At 41.8% G+C, this 15062-nt stretch overlaps 3 non-coding genes across 3 annotated transcripts; all 3 read left to right on the top strand.

The window, feature by feature from the left end:
• The first annotated feature begins 4276 nt into the window (after positions 1–4276).
• On the top strand, positions 4277–4348 carry trnat-ugu (transfer RNA threonine (anticodon UGU)). Its single transcript has one exon. It is a non-coding gene; the product is annotated as a tRNA-Thr (tRNA).
• An 845-nt stretch (positions 4349–5193) lies between these two features.
• On the top strand, positions 5194–5265 carry trnat-cgu (transfer RNA threonine (anticodon CGU)). Its single transcript has one exon. It is a non-coding gene; the product is annotated as a tRNA-Thr (tRNA).
• Positions 5266–8537: 3272 nt separating this feature from the next.
• On the top strand, positions 8538–8611 carry trnat-cgu (transfer RNA threonine (anticodon CGU)). The gene has a single exon. It is a non-coding gene; the product is annotated as a tRNA-Thr (tRNA).
• The last annotated feature ends 6451 nt before the right edge of the window (positions 8612–15062 follow it).

The following is a 15062-nucleotide window of genomic DNA, read 5'->3' as shown; positions in this document are numbered from 1 at the left end:
GCAGCAGCGGCACAACCAAAGATGAAAGTGGATTTGAAGCAAACATCTAAACTCGAATATTACAGATGTGATCATTCACTGTTCTGCTGCACTGATATAATATCGTATTTACAGGAAGAGCTGCAGGTACGAGTCCCATCACAATATGTGAGGAGCAGAGACTTCCTTGACGTCTTTCCAAACTGATTTTTTAAATTTAATATTGAGCTTTTTGTCTTTTAATCCTGATATTAATTCCCCTCTTTCTTCATTACATGGGATGATATAGATTTATGTTTTGTTCTAGGACTCTTGAAGAGACTTCTACTTCTACGACAAAATGGACATCTTTAAATTGGGGTAATCATCCCCATTAATTTCAAATACATGTAAATTATGACCATGTAACATCTGTCCTCACCCAGAGCCTCTGGCAGGGACACCTTCCTCACTATGTTCAGGTCCATCTGGAGGACACACACACACGCACACACACACACACACACACACACACACACACACACACGCACACACACACACGCACACACACACACACGCACGTGCACACACACAGACTGAGTCATTCCTTTTTACCTGGAAGACACTGCTGCTGTTTCAAAGTGACTGAGCAGATAGGAGTTCAATGTGTGGCAGTGAAACAAAGCTGTCGGGGGAAGCTGAGAGATATTTAAATAAGTATATATAGATATTTATACATATATAATTTTCCCTTATGAGAACCATGTTTCATTAATGTGCAATTATCAGGTGTTTTCCTCGGTCGTACTTGGCAGCTATGACCATGAAGTCTGTGAGTTTGCAGAACAACAGTTATGATTCTTTATAGTTTGTTCAACATTTTGAAAAGAAAAGAGCTATTGTCTTTAGAGGGAGAACAATATTTTAACGTTGGAACACGTTACCACATGTTGTGTTGTTGTTTTTCCTGTTGTATTGCACTCTGTGTTGTCCAGAATAACAACTCTGGACCACAACATTCATTCTGTTATGTGAAAATACAATTAAACCCAACGTCTGCACGGACTAATTGCACGGCAATAACTGTCAACAAATATGAAAGATGTTCCCTACTGCTGCGTGAGAGTGTGTTCATTAGATTGTCGAGCTGGTGCCGCAGCCCTGTGCAGTTCAGAGAGGAAACGCAACAAACACCAGCGACGGCAGGAGGCCTGTCAGTAATTGCGTGTTTATGTTTTATACAAAAGCACAGTGTGATGCAAATGTGTGGGAATGTGTGTGCATGTGCAAATGGGGGAGGCTTGGTTAGAGGGAGAGTGTGTGTGTGTGTGTGTGTGTAAAGTCATATAACAGCCCAACATGGTGCCAGCATGTCTCCTCTCCCACGTGTCATAAGGTTTGATACGGCAATAATGGACGCTGTTTGCATTGTATTATCACTACTACCCTAAAGGCCTACACAGACACACACACACACACACAGTTGGTGATTATAATATTATGTTTCCATACTGCAGGCGCACTGTTTGTCTACATGGTGTTTTCCTCTTAACAAAAAGAGGCCTGGAATCAGCACCTAGAGCAGAACTGCAATGCACAGAAATTGTAGAATATATGAAATGTCTTGACGGGACAGGAGAGACTCAAAGATGAAAATCAAAAATGAAGGAGACCATCTTGTTATTGTATCAAATGTTAGACAGCTATTTGAGATACAGTCCAAAATATGAGGTTAAATTAAGTGTACGTGAAATGGTTCACGAGCTAAAATCAGCTTTAAAAGGCGCTTTCAACACAGTTTGTAACATTTTTAGAAACTGTACAAAGATTCAGGCTCAAACTGAAACTTCATCAGGTGCAGAGATATTAATCTGTGATTGATCAGATCACATCTCCAAGCTGGACTCATGTTTTCACATACTTCATCATCACAACAGCACAAATATACATATACAGAGATTTGAATCCTCTGCCACAGGTTCGATTCTGATCCCTGAAACGTACCAGACTCCTGAATCATTCAAATCTCTGTTTTAGTCTTATCCAAATTCAAAACATTCAAAAGTTTTAGATTATAAACTACCATTTTTAGGTTTATGTCTAAATTGTGATAAAAACCAACGTGTAGATATTTATATCTATAATGTAGATATGTAGATATATAGTTTAAATCTATAATAAAACCTGTGAAGACCATATTCATTTTTAACTTGAAAAAATATGCAGATATTTAAAATTTTACTTCTGCAAATAGTTTCATTGAATCTTAATATTGCTGTTAAGAAATGATTACAGTTACTTTAATATATTTTATGTAACTTATCCCTTATTGTTATGTTAAAGGAGTAAAGTTGTGTTTAGTTTCATGTAATTCAAATATCAGCGGTAAAATTACGGCCAAATGTATTCGTTCGCATTCCTATGTGAGATTATCAAATGTATAAAACTGATGTCGGCTGCACACTCACACACTAACAGACACACAAACCCAATAAGATGAAGATTCTCTCTGTTGTGTCAGAGAAATGAGACGATGGAGGAGGAGGCGTGTTCACTGGGGTGTGTTTATGTTTGTCTCATCCTCTCACACATCCATCCAGAGATCTGTCCGTCCTCTCACCCGTCCCTCCCTCTAATGATCTGTGAAGACAGGAGACGTGTCCGGAGCGGAGGAGGAAGGCCGGCCACTAAGAGAAGGACTCTTGTTTATAGGGTTGTACTGCCTCTAGTAGGAAAACACTACTTACTTATACGTATAGATTTAAACAGCATCAACAGACGCTTTTACCTGTGAAGCTCAACAAAAAAGCTGATTGTTTGAAATAGAAAAGCAGAGTGAAACCATTTGGATGGTGGACAGAGAAGCACAGGTCGTTACCTTCAGAGTCGGAGAGGGACACAGAGCGACAGGCTCAGTGAAAAGGTTGATGGACACGTCTGCAAATGGTTTCAAACCTCGGACAGTTTAACATCCACTTTGTGTGGGTCGTGTGCTAAAGATGTGGAGTAAATGAACAAATGCCATTAATACAATTTAATATTTTTGTCAGGTTATCCAAGGGTATAAGACCAGATTTAACAAAAACATGACAAGAGGGAAGATTGTTTTTCTCAATTTCGCCAAGTTTAAATAAAAATGTATTTCTATAAAAACTAGAAATGAGTACATAAAGCATTAAGTACTCAAAAGGCACTTCTGGCAAGAATGGAATGGGAAATATATTTAAGTGTGTATTTACAGATGTCAGTATTCATGATTGAAAATCAACAATTACTATATATTATCTCACCTCAATATTAACAGCTATGTACCACTTCAGATTGTCCAAAACATTTCCTTGTTCCTTCATTCTCATATTCGTACAGACGACATTGGTCTTCAAATATATAACAGGCTATCTACATTTAATTTGATGTCAATTTAATACTATCCATATATCATACGTTGCTGCAGCTCCTCTTCTCACCTTCTGAAAGAAAAGTTAAATATGCATCACCTCCTAATATTAATAACCGCACACGGCAGAAGTGTCTCTTGCAGGCGGGGGGTAGAAAAATACGAGACCCTTGTGCATCTAAATCTTCTGGTAATTGATAATTGGACGAGAAAATGGACAGAACTAAAAGAAATGGTTCTTTCATTCCGGCTGAATGCGCCACTGATTCCTTCAGCTTGTCACTTTTCACTCCTTCCTGCTTTCTCCACCTCCTCCTCCTCCCTGCATATGTTCCCTCCATCTTTTCTCCCCCCACTTTCAGCTTTGATTTCCACTCCATCTCCCATTTCCATTTCCCTTTCTTCCCTCCTCTTCACTGTGTCGTCCTCCCCACCACATCCTGACTTATCCACCTTGTTCGCTCCATTTCCCCTCTTCCATCTTTTTACCATTTCAGCATTTCCACACTCTCCTCTCGTCTTTTTTCTTCTTCCCCACAATCCCAGTCCTCTGAAACGAATGAGTAACCTGGTTCCAATTCTCATCCCCAGGTCTCTCTCTGTAATGAACTTGAAACACACACACACACACACACACACACAGACACACACACTCACACACACATCTGCTGAGTGTGCAGACAGGAACTAGCAGGCGTATGAAATATGATATGACCTGCAGCAGGTATCGCATATGAGCAAAATCAAAGAATATTCCTTTACAGCTCTGTTCATTCACACTAAAGGAAACACTTTTAATGTTTAAGCAGATATTTCTGTAGCAAATAGAAAAAGTTCTTATATCCTGATGAGTTGACTTGTGCGAGGCTGCTGATATTCTTGTGATTTGCAAAATTTTGCGCAAAAAGCTGTGTGAAAGAAGGCGTGGTGGCCAAGTGGTAAGGCGTTGGTCTTGTAAACCAAAGAACATGGGTTCGATCCCCATCCATGCCTCTATAATGTGTTCTGTAATCTGCATATCTTCTATCTCAGAAGTGTAGAGGAAGCACTCACAGGTGTGATTTTAACATCACACTCATGTTGGAACCACTCAACATCCTGGGTCTTTCACAGAAATCCAGACTCAACATCGTCGACTATTTCAACTTTCTGGTGAAGTTGTACCAAGCAGATTCGAGTCGAACCCACTGATAAATAAATAAATATACTTTAAACCGAAGCATCACAAAGAATAAATCAAACACTTATGAAAGAGACCGATGATCCTGTGACTTTTGCTCTATATGCCATTTATAGCCATCAACAGAAATCTAGAATCTCTCCCTTACAGCATGGTAGCCAGAGGTCATATGACACAACTTCATGGATTATGTTCAAGTCGTCCACGTTCAGGAGGTGTGGTGGCCAAGTGGTAAGGCTGTGGTCTCGTAAACCAAAGATCATGTATTCAATCCCCATCCATGCCTTACTAGTATCAAAATAATAACTGTCTGGTGTCATAATTCCACTCAGATGTCACAATGGAAACATGTTATTCTCTATTGTCACAGTCTTGAACAAGTTTCCAGGTCGAGATGCTTTAAATAATCTCACAGTTTTCCATACATTGCTGCAAGAATTAAGAAATTAAAACCTTAATTTGAATAAATCACTGATTAGACCCCCTGCCGGGCGGGAGAGTCTCCTGACCTCGCCCCCGGTCTCCTGCAGAGCTAGGATAGAAAATGATCTGAATCCATCTAGCTACTTAACAGAATATCCGAGATAGCAAACGATATATACAAATATGTAGATTGTTATGATTGGGGTCAATCCGAACCTTAAAGGGTTGGGAAGATGGCTCGGTGGCCAAGTGGTAAGGCGCTGGTCTCGTAAACCAAAGATCATGGGTTCAATTCCCATCCGGGCCTTGAAGTCAGTCATTTGATAACCTCAAATATGACCTCTACCTTTAGCAATTTGAACATTTGCCACAATACAGGCTATGCAAAGCTCTGACCATCTCCTATATACAGATTGTTATGATGGCGCTCCATTCTATGTTAAGGCTCTTATATACTTCTACGTATCCGTTTCTCAGAGAGGTCTCAGCGGGGGACAAAGAGTCTTTTTGATTTTTACTTCTCCGACGACTATCCGTCTAAAAACAATTCCCCGCCAAACCCATAGGTGGCGCAACGGAAGACGAGCTCAGAGAAGCCTACCCCATTTGGGAAGAAGAAGTCCACGTGTCTCTGTTGACATGTTAGCCTGCGTCCCACACACTGAACCATGGCAACTAACAGAACTAAATAAAGTGACACCCAGCGGGTCAAGATGCTGATGTAATCGTTTCTTAGCGCAGCGGTTCCCCGGTCTTGTTTCCGAACTGTGTTGCTGATTCCACAGCTTGAATCTGCTTGAGGCTACATGTAGCTGGAAGCTACCCGGAGCTAGCTCCCCCCCCAGCTTCCACACACAGTCAGCAGGGACTCCCGACACTAACTACTACTATCCAGTGTTTGCTTCTAACCTGACGGTATTATAGAAACAGTGTCATGATAGAAGTGGAATTAAAGTCGTGACGGCGGGTTCTTGCACTGTTACCACCGCAGTTAGCATGGTGGCTAGCCTAGCCCGCTAGCCTAGCCTGCTAGCGCCATTTTGAAAGCTCGTTATAACCGTATGTGACCGTGCATACATGCCCTCGTGTTCATATCTGTGGTTGTGTTCGTGTTTGTGGCTACAAGTAAACAGGAAGTTTGAGGTCCGGAAATACGGAAATGACGTCATACGGAAATGATGTAGTTCGCGGACCAATCACAGCCAAGAGCGGTCCGTCGGGTCTCCAACATGAAGACGGATAGTTAGAAAAATCAGACGTGTACGAAAAGCTGTCCGAAGCACTCGGAGAGGGCGTTTCACGACGGATAGGGCGGTCTTAGAAAAATAGAAAAAACGGAGAGGCATAAATTGGCCTTTAGAGTCTCCCCTGAAGGGTTTGGTGGACTTTAGAGCAAGACATTCCAGGCCCTTAAATGTGAAGTCTAGCTTTAGCATTCTGAACATTTGCCACAATACAGTCCATGCAAAGCTCTGACCTGCACCTGGAGCCGCTGCATTGTCATGTTTCTGGTCTTGGCTGACAGCCAGAGTTTCTCTCTTCTGACTTAACCTGTCTGTCATCAACAAGGTTTCATCTGCAGAACTCCTGCTTGCCATTTGTTTTTATTTTTAGCACAACTATGTGCCAACAAAAACAACTTTTTAATAAATAAAACAACAGATTCAAAGTCAGTGTTGCCACATAGCCAATTCTACCATTAACTACAGTTTACTTATTAATCTAGCCTATAGCATGCTAAGTAGCTAGTTGCAACTTGGCCTGTCTCCTAAATTTCTGATTGCAAGTCGAGCTTCTAGTCGAACCGGAGGAAGTAGCGCTGCGTGCTTATCGCAACCTCTTGTCTTGAAAACGCACAGATGACCTCAGCTCTTTGAAAACCATCAAACTGCCGGCTACCAGAGAGAAAACAATTTCAGGTTGTTTAATTGGAGCTAAAGAAGTTCCTGAGAAATTTTCTGTTCAAGAGAGCAACATCCCAACAAAGAAACTAGCCTCATGGGAACAAAGAGCCTGTGGTTCTACTGAACATTCAACCAGTCATTTTCTTTTGTTTCTTTCTAAATAAGTTTGTTTGTTATTCATTTTTACATTTGAGCTGCGTTTTGCATTTTGGGCTTTTTCATTTTTCCGTCATCATGTTTGAGCCGTCATGGCTTATGCCAAAAAGACAGAGAGGACGAGACAGCAGAGAAAAGAGGAGAAGAACTGAGGCCATTCCTTGACGGCTTTCTTTCTTCTGTCAGCCCAGTGAAAACAAACGGAGAAAGAGGGAGAGACGAATAATTCTCCACAAGTGAGCTAGCAGCAGTGAGAACGACATACAGAGAATATTCCTCCGTGTGTTTTTGCCACATAAACCTACAGAGAGAGGAATTGAAAAGCAGGAGGAGGGAGCAATGGTAGAAGATCACATTCCTGCTCCTCTCATCATCGTGGTCGGGAGGTTCGGGCGGTTAGAGAGATCATCCTGCGGCTCGGAGGTCGTGGGTTAAACACACCAGCGTCTTCGTGCAACAGCAGACTCTTGTCCTGTAGAAGCCGACAGCTTGTTATGGCGATGTCTGGGTTCTGGGAACAAGCCATTTCAGGGTAAACTGTCAGTTTAAGGACCATGTACCAATCCCCCCCCCCCCCCTCAGCCTGACCCCTTGGCTGAACCCCTTCATTTCCCACGTGGCCGCAAAGGGATCATCTCTATATGATGTACAGGTTTCTCTACTCAGAGGGAAACTGTCCGTCGAGGGAAAATGTGATGTATCCTGTTTTAAATATTCAGAACTCAGGCCTAGCGTCTTAGTCAAACATTTACAGACGCTAAAGAGTGAGAGAGAATTCAGAGGGATTACAAACAGACGGGAGGAGACAGACAGAGACACACTCTGGTAAAGAGGAAGAAGGAATTAAGGTTCACGATCCAAACAGGAAGAGAGGCATAGTGGTGATGGAGCAATGATGGGAGATGGCAACAGCTTCTCAGTGTCTTTCAAATACATTTGTCCTGTGGATCTGAACCATGCATTTTCATTATAACAATTTGTCCGACGGAGATTAAATATGACAGATACATGTTCTTCCTGTTGCCTCTCGTCTCTGAACTGTCGGACTTCTCTATCATTTTCAAGGTCTCGACCTGAAAAGTGCTTTGAGATGATGTCTGTTCTGATTTGGGGTTCAACTAGTAAAGTGGAAGAAAATCTAGTTGAACTGAATCAAGGCTAGTCCAGCACGCTCGGGGGAAAGCAGTTGAACAATCACAACAGATTAGGTCAAGTGGCCAATCAGAGCAGACTGTGCCTAAGTGGGAGGGGCTTCTTAAAGAGACGGGAGCTTTCAGACAGAGGCTGAAAAGAGGAGCAGCAGCACAGGACAGTTTGAGGAAAAGACATTCGTTTTCAGAACATTAGATTATGAAAACCTTTTCAAATAATAATGCAAATTAAATTGATGATTAAAATGATTTAAAAATTTGCCACAATAGAGTCTATGCAAAGCTCTGATCTGCACCTATATACATATATTTAGATTGTTATGATTGGGTTCAGTAAAACATTAAAGGCTCTGTGCACCACCCAGAAAGGCTCGGTGGCCAAGTGGTAAGGCGTTGGTCTCGTAAACCAAAGATCATGGGTTCAATTCCCATCCTTGCAACAAGCAGTTTGTCAAGTCTCCAGCTTTAGCAATTTGAACATTTTCCACAATACAGTCCATTCAAAGCTCTGATCTGCACCTGGAGACACTGCATCCTCATTTCTGGTCTTGGCTGACAACCAGTGTTTATCTCTTCTGACCTAACCTGACCAATCACAACAGATTTGGTAAGGTGGCCCATCAGAGCAGACTGTGACTAAGGGGGAGGGGCTTCTTAAAGATACAGGAGCTTTCAGACAGAGGCTGAAAAGAGGAGCAGCAGCAGAGGACAGTTTGAGGAAAGATGTTAGTTTTCTGAACATTAGAGCATGAAAACCTTTTGAAATAATAACGCAAATAAAAATGAGCAACCTGAATATGAACAGAATGTCTTTTAATGTGTTTCCTTGTTTTAGTGTGACTAATCTCTTTATCTCGCTCCAAATATGCTGAATTTGTATCGTCAATAAATGAAGGAAGCAAAACCATTTTATAGCGATATTCTAATCTGATCCAACTGATACTTGATCTAAATAAAGGGTTTATGATCGGGTAAGAGAAAAGCACAACATGCAAATAGCAGCAAGGAGCAAGTCACAAGGGCTCTAGTCAGAAAAGGTGAAAAAAGCGAAAGTGAGGATGGATAAAATGGCGTAATAAACAGATGGAGAGCAGGAGAGAGTAAAAGAGCGCGGGAGAGGCAGGGGAGCAGTTCGTCGTTAAGCCCCACGTTGATTTGACAGTTCTATTATGAAGAGGGATGAGTGGAAGAAAAGTGAAATTTGAGCAGATCGCTCTTTTCTCTCCTCCTCTCCAGTTGTGTCTCGCACTTTTCTCCCTCTCCCCTTTGTGCTCTCACTCCATTTCCCCCCAGAGTCCTTCCCACCACTTAGCTCTCCTTCTCGCCATCGCTCCCATGTGTCTGACGCCCAAATGAAAAAGGAGAGCTCTAATATTTGGCCCCGGCTGGTTGATTACCATTTTATCTTTCAATTACCAATAATCTCTCTCCTTTCTCATCCCTCCTCTAATCTCATACTTACTGTCTCCCTCTCTTTTCTCTTTTTGTCTTTCTCAGATGTGTTTAGTTTTGGTTCTTACGCATGTTTTTCTTTGTATTCTAACTTTTTTTGCCATTTTTACACCAATAATAACCTCATACGAGCTTTTCCAGTGCAGATCAGTGGGATCAGATATGTTTTGGATTCAGCTGATTCTCAGGGTTTCTTGTCTGAACAGCTTTGTTGAGGCTGTTCCATCAGCACAGTCTCAACCAGGGTTCATGCGTTTGTTCCATTGTTTCATTTCATCTGTTAGTTTCAGTTTCACATTGTAATTTAGGGATTATATATTATTGTCTGCATGGGCGTGGTCTATCTGTACTTGGTTTTGATTGGTTTGTTACGACACCTTTCACACCTTTTATTTCAGTTGGGATTGAACACTTAAAAAACTCAGGAAGTCGTTTCTTTCTGCTGTGACTCATGTTTCAGCTCAGCCGGTGTTTCTTGTGAATATTAAACTCAAAAGGTTTGAGTGTTTTTCTTTTTAAATCAAAGCAGCTCTAACCCACACCTTGTTTCATCGATCGCTCCCGACTCCAATTAGCTTTTGTTGATGTCCTCAGCCCAGAGCTTTTTCTTACAACTTAAACAGTTAGAAATATCTATTTAATAATCAATATTCAATATGGAGAGAGATTTTTTGTGTGTTGTTTTTATTCTTGCTGTAAGTTGTACTGTTTTCTGAAGTGCGGATGCTGGACAAAAGCAGGTCGGTGCAGTGCAGAACATTTAATCACTGAGTAGTTTCACAGTGTTTTGTTGCAGCTTTGCACCAAGAGACATAAAACATCCAAAATTAAAAGGACAGTGATGATGATGGTCGGCTCTTCAGCCAGAGAAACGCCAGACAGGCCTGTGCTTTGTGGGTCCAGGACACCAGGAGGAACACACAGCTCAGTCACCGTCTTCTTCAGGCTTTCCGACACATTGCATTGCAAGTACAAACATTTCGAATCGAGCGAACAATGTAAAATTTTGCATCTTTCCATTGACTTGTCATGAAAAATCCCATTTGGTGTGAACGCAGCATTATAACCGAGCTCCTTCTTCATAGAGACAGCAGGTTTATGGGTCAACTCCCTTTATGGGAGCAGTGATTGCATATAGCTTAGCAGCGTGAGCATTCTAAACCCGCAAATAATAATAGTTTTCACTTCTTTATTATACTTTATAGGCTTTTGCACATAAAGCAACCAATCACTTTAATAAAAATGACTGTGGAGCAAATCATCCACCACCGTGAAGCTCGCAGCCGTTCTCCAAACATCATTTTGGGGATGTGTCTTCCTGCAGTTTCTCAAATTAAACTTTCCATTACTGGGAAGCAGCGAATGGGTGTAATCAAATCCAAGTAACACAGGTGCAGCATTGCTCATCAAACCTGTGGACAGCACGATTATTTATTTTCTCTTCCAGCGGGTCCGTTTTGTCACTTCATGCTGAGCCTCTGTAGGAGGTTCAGTGCACGTTGGACTTAAGTGAACTGAAGAGTTGATGGTATTTGGCAGATGCTGTTTTTTTCCCCAGAGCCGCTTGAAGTGTGTGGTCAGAATTTGTGAAATGAAACAAACCATGTGACTGGTTTGAGGCGTAACCGGGGGCAAAAGGGAGTAAATCTCGATGACAGACAAAAACTCTACGTTATAGGTCAATGTTTTCAGTAGATAAGTTGGATTTATCCCTGTGATTACTTATTTAACTGGAATGGCACTCAGTTGAATTCATTCCTCAACCAAGGCCAAACAGTCTCTTCAAATTTAAACAAAACAGACATCACTTAAAGATATCAGTTCCCTAAACACGCCAGAGCTCCTTTCCGTTGGCTTTGTTTATGTTGGCTTGTCACGCGGAAAATTAGCTTTGTGTTGATTGTGTGATATGTGAGTTTGGCCACTAGGGGTCTCACAATAAAAACAGTAGACCTAGTTTGAGATGTCATGAAGCAGCATGGGAACATGGGAGTTCTTCACCACGATGAGTAATCGTGATCCATCACGAGTGACCAATATAAACTGTGGAAGGAAAAAACATCCGACTGGCTAAGCGGCTAGCTGTGGGTTTATCCTTCCTCATTCGTCGTTTGGATTTATAGCAAAAACAGACAAAGACCCAGGTTTAGAGGAAATGATGCGAGTATAAATTAAACTTCCTGTTAGTTTGATTAAAAATTAGGATTTCTCCGAGTTTGAACATTGTTGGACACATTCTGTTAATGTTTAACGTAGGTTTAGTTGTTTTAAGGGATTTCAATGAAGAATTGTTGCATTTTTATATCTTCAAAGTGAAGTAACCACACGTCTTTCTCGTGGGTCCAAGCTGAGGACAGAATATTAAATATACACACAGAGCAGCTCTGTCACTTTCCTAACGACCTCCACAGTAAACAGAAAGGACTGAACACTGATCTGCTTGTTCTTTTACACTCCAGCTTCTACAGAAACTCTTCAGTCCATCTCTACGTTTCTTTTCACCGATCCTCTTGTTCTGCTTTTTAAATTACGCTTAATCGCTCCCTCACCACTTATCTGAATAATTAACAAGGGCTCCAGTCTCAGTAGAAATAGCCGCAGCTGCTTGTCCATTGTTCAGGGTTTTATACAGTGGTTCAGGCCCCTGGATCTCGCTCCTGCTCCTCCTGTGGGATGTGTGCCTTTTGGACTGAGGACCAAAACCTGGTGGGAATGTGAAGCTAATTGAAGAATAGGCCAAGGACAAACAGCGGGGAGCTTCTATTAATCTCAGTGTGGTCGCGTCTCTGCCCAGACTGACACTTTAGAGAAGCAGCGAGAGGGAGCAGCAGAGCTCAGGCTGAAATACTGAAGCAGCAAAGCAGGTGGACTTGTAGCTGTCGGTCAGTTTAGAGGTGAAGGAAAAGCTCGGCCTGGAGTTTACAACGTCTCTGACAGAAAGAGAAGAGAGAGGGAAGTTGGAAGAAGTTTCTATTTGGCATAACCTTAAATTAACAGTGTGGTGCTTGTCTTTTAGGTTTGTGATCGTCCTCTGTGTTCTCAGAAGATTGCTTGAGTTTATTGTTCGTCAGATACTCACACAAGTTCAGGCAAAGTCACAAATGTATTAATCCAACTTCCGGTCTTTAAGTCCTCTGCACTGTCCTGCCCCCTTCACACGTCAGGTGTCCTGTCGAGAAAGAGAAAAGAAGAACATTTATTTGAAAGGAAGTAAAACCAGGACATTTTGCTTCATATGCAGGAAACACAGCTGAATGTTGGCACATTTCTCTCTTGTTAGAGCAACAAACTTTGGATTCTTCTTCTCGGAAATTAGTCCGACTGCTCCAACTCCTTTGGCTTTTTTATATCACAGATGATTTCCATGTCACAACATTTCATAATCCATGTGAGCCCAGCGTGAGACTCCGACGGACTCTTTTATACTCTGTGTTTTCACAATGACCCTGAGACACAGAGCGATAATAAAACTCCAGCACAGAAATATGTTTTAATTATGACCGATAAGATGTAATTGCTCCACAAGGCCTGTCTAACAAACACCAACTCAAATTGATAAGATATAAGTGTGTTTCTCTGTGCGTCAGTTCTGACAATATCCTGCTAATACTGTTATGTATTAGCATCATGTCAAGACACCATGATAAATAATGTTAATGTTGTGTTATACAGGCTCAGCTGCAGTGATGCTACATGGTTAATGATGGGCTGGGACATTATGGATCAACACATGACACTCTGCACTGCAGGTGTGTGTCTGCCAGTTTGTGTTTGCGCATATGTATATACGAGTGTGTATTTTGTGTGATATCCTACACAACTGTGTGTGTGTGTGTGTGTGTGTGTGTGTATACGTGCTTGTGTGCGCTCAGATGATCCTGACATCCTTGTCTCGTGGTTAATGAGGTGTGAAGATGAATGTTCCTGCCAGGAAGATGACGATCATCCTCCTGATGATGATGATGATGATGATGATGATGATGATGATGATGATGATGATGATGATGATGATGATGATGATGATGATGATGATGATGATGATGACGATGATAGGAGTTACTCTGTGTGTGGCTGCCAGTGTGTATTATCTGTGAGGAACAGTTTGCATGTTTGTGTGTTGAGGATTCAAGAGGTGAGATTCGGGTGCAGCTCCACAGTCGTGAAGCATGTGTGATGTCGATTGCTCCGCCCACAGCGGCATCACAACGCACAACACTCCATCACTTAATAAACTGCTAATATTCTGATTGGATCGCGTGCGTCCTCGTGCCTCGGTCTGAAATTGAGTTATTTCATAAACCGACGAGAGAAAACCTCTGTGTAATTAATGGGTCTCAGAGAACAAATATGAAAGTGGTTGCAGTTCTTACTCTGATCCATTATTTAATTAAAAACACTGAGCCCCGTTATTAAATTCTGTGGTATAACATCTGTGTGAAAAGCATTTTAATAGATGCATTACCAAAGGGAGGTTTTGCGGAGAGCTCAGCCTCAAACGAGTCTTTGAATCATTAGACCTCGAGTCTTTTGTCACGTATGACACGTGTTCAGTGGAGTGAAATTAAAACCTTTATTAGCCTTAAAGACGTCGTTACGCACGACTCAAGGTCGGATCAGCGGAGTGGGTTTGATACAGTGGAAAATGAGGGTTCATCATAACTAAATAAGTTCTGAATGAAGCTCGGTGATGACACGTGCTAATTAAATGACGTAATTACAGTGGAGATGAATCAGCTGGTGGCTCTTGATAGAGAGAGAGAGAGAGGGAGAGACAGAGAGAGAGAGAGAGAGAGAGAGTGAGTAAAGCTGCAGGTCGAGTTGGAACTCTCGCAAACACAATATTTAAACACGAGTACTTTGACGCATAAGACAAATATCACTCAGCGAAAAAGAACTTTGCATGAAACGTATTCAGCCGTGAACAGTTCTGATGTGAAATATTCTCAATATATTTGAGGGGGGGTTGGGGGGGGTGGCTGTGGACTTGCACTCAGACTGCGGACGTACAAACTACATGTCTACGTACAAATGCAAACATATGAAAACGTGATGAAAAAAACCCAATGCATACACAAACACCCTGAAAAGGTCAGGAAAAGAAAATTATGCAAGAAGCGTGTGACGTGTCTTTAGGTTTCTGAAGTATCGATGGTCCACTTCTGGAGACTGTCTCTGTGGACTTATATGTCCCGCTGCTCATATCTGCACAAGGGCCCTGATGGAATTATGATGATGACTCATATGTCCAATGATTCTTCTTGGTTGTGCAGACTCAGAAACGAACGGTTCACAAGTAAAGACAAATGAGCCTTTCTGACCAAACTAAAGAGTGTGTGTGTGTGTGTGTGTGTGTGTGTGTGTGTGTGTGTCTATGTATGTGTGTGGCCTCACCTGCAGGTTCCACCCCTGCTTCTCATCCTCTCATCAACTGCTGCAGTATT

Source organism: Limanda limanda, chromosome 4, assembly GCF_963576545.1.
Source record: "Limanda limanda chromosome 4, fLimLim1.1, whole genome shotgun sequence".
NCBI classification, from domain to species: domain Eukaryota; kingdom Metazoa; phylum Chordata; class Actinopteri; order Pleuronectiformes; family Pleuronectidae; genus Limanda; species Limanda limanda.
This window is presented reverse-complemented; position numbering and strand designations above follow the sequence as displayed.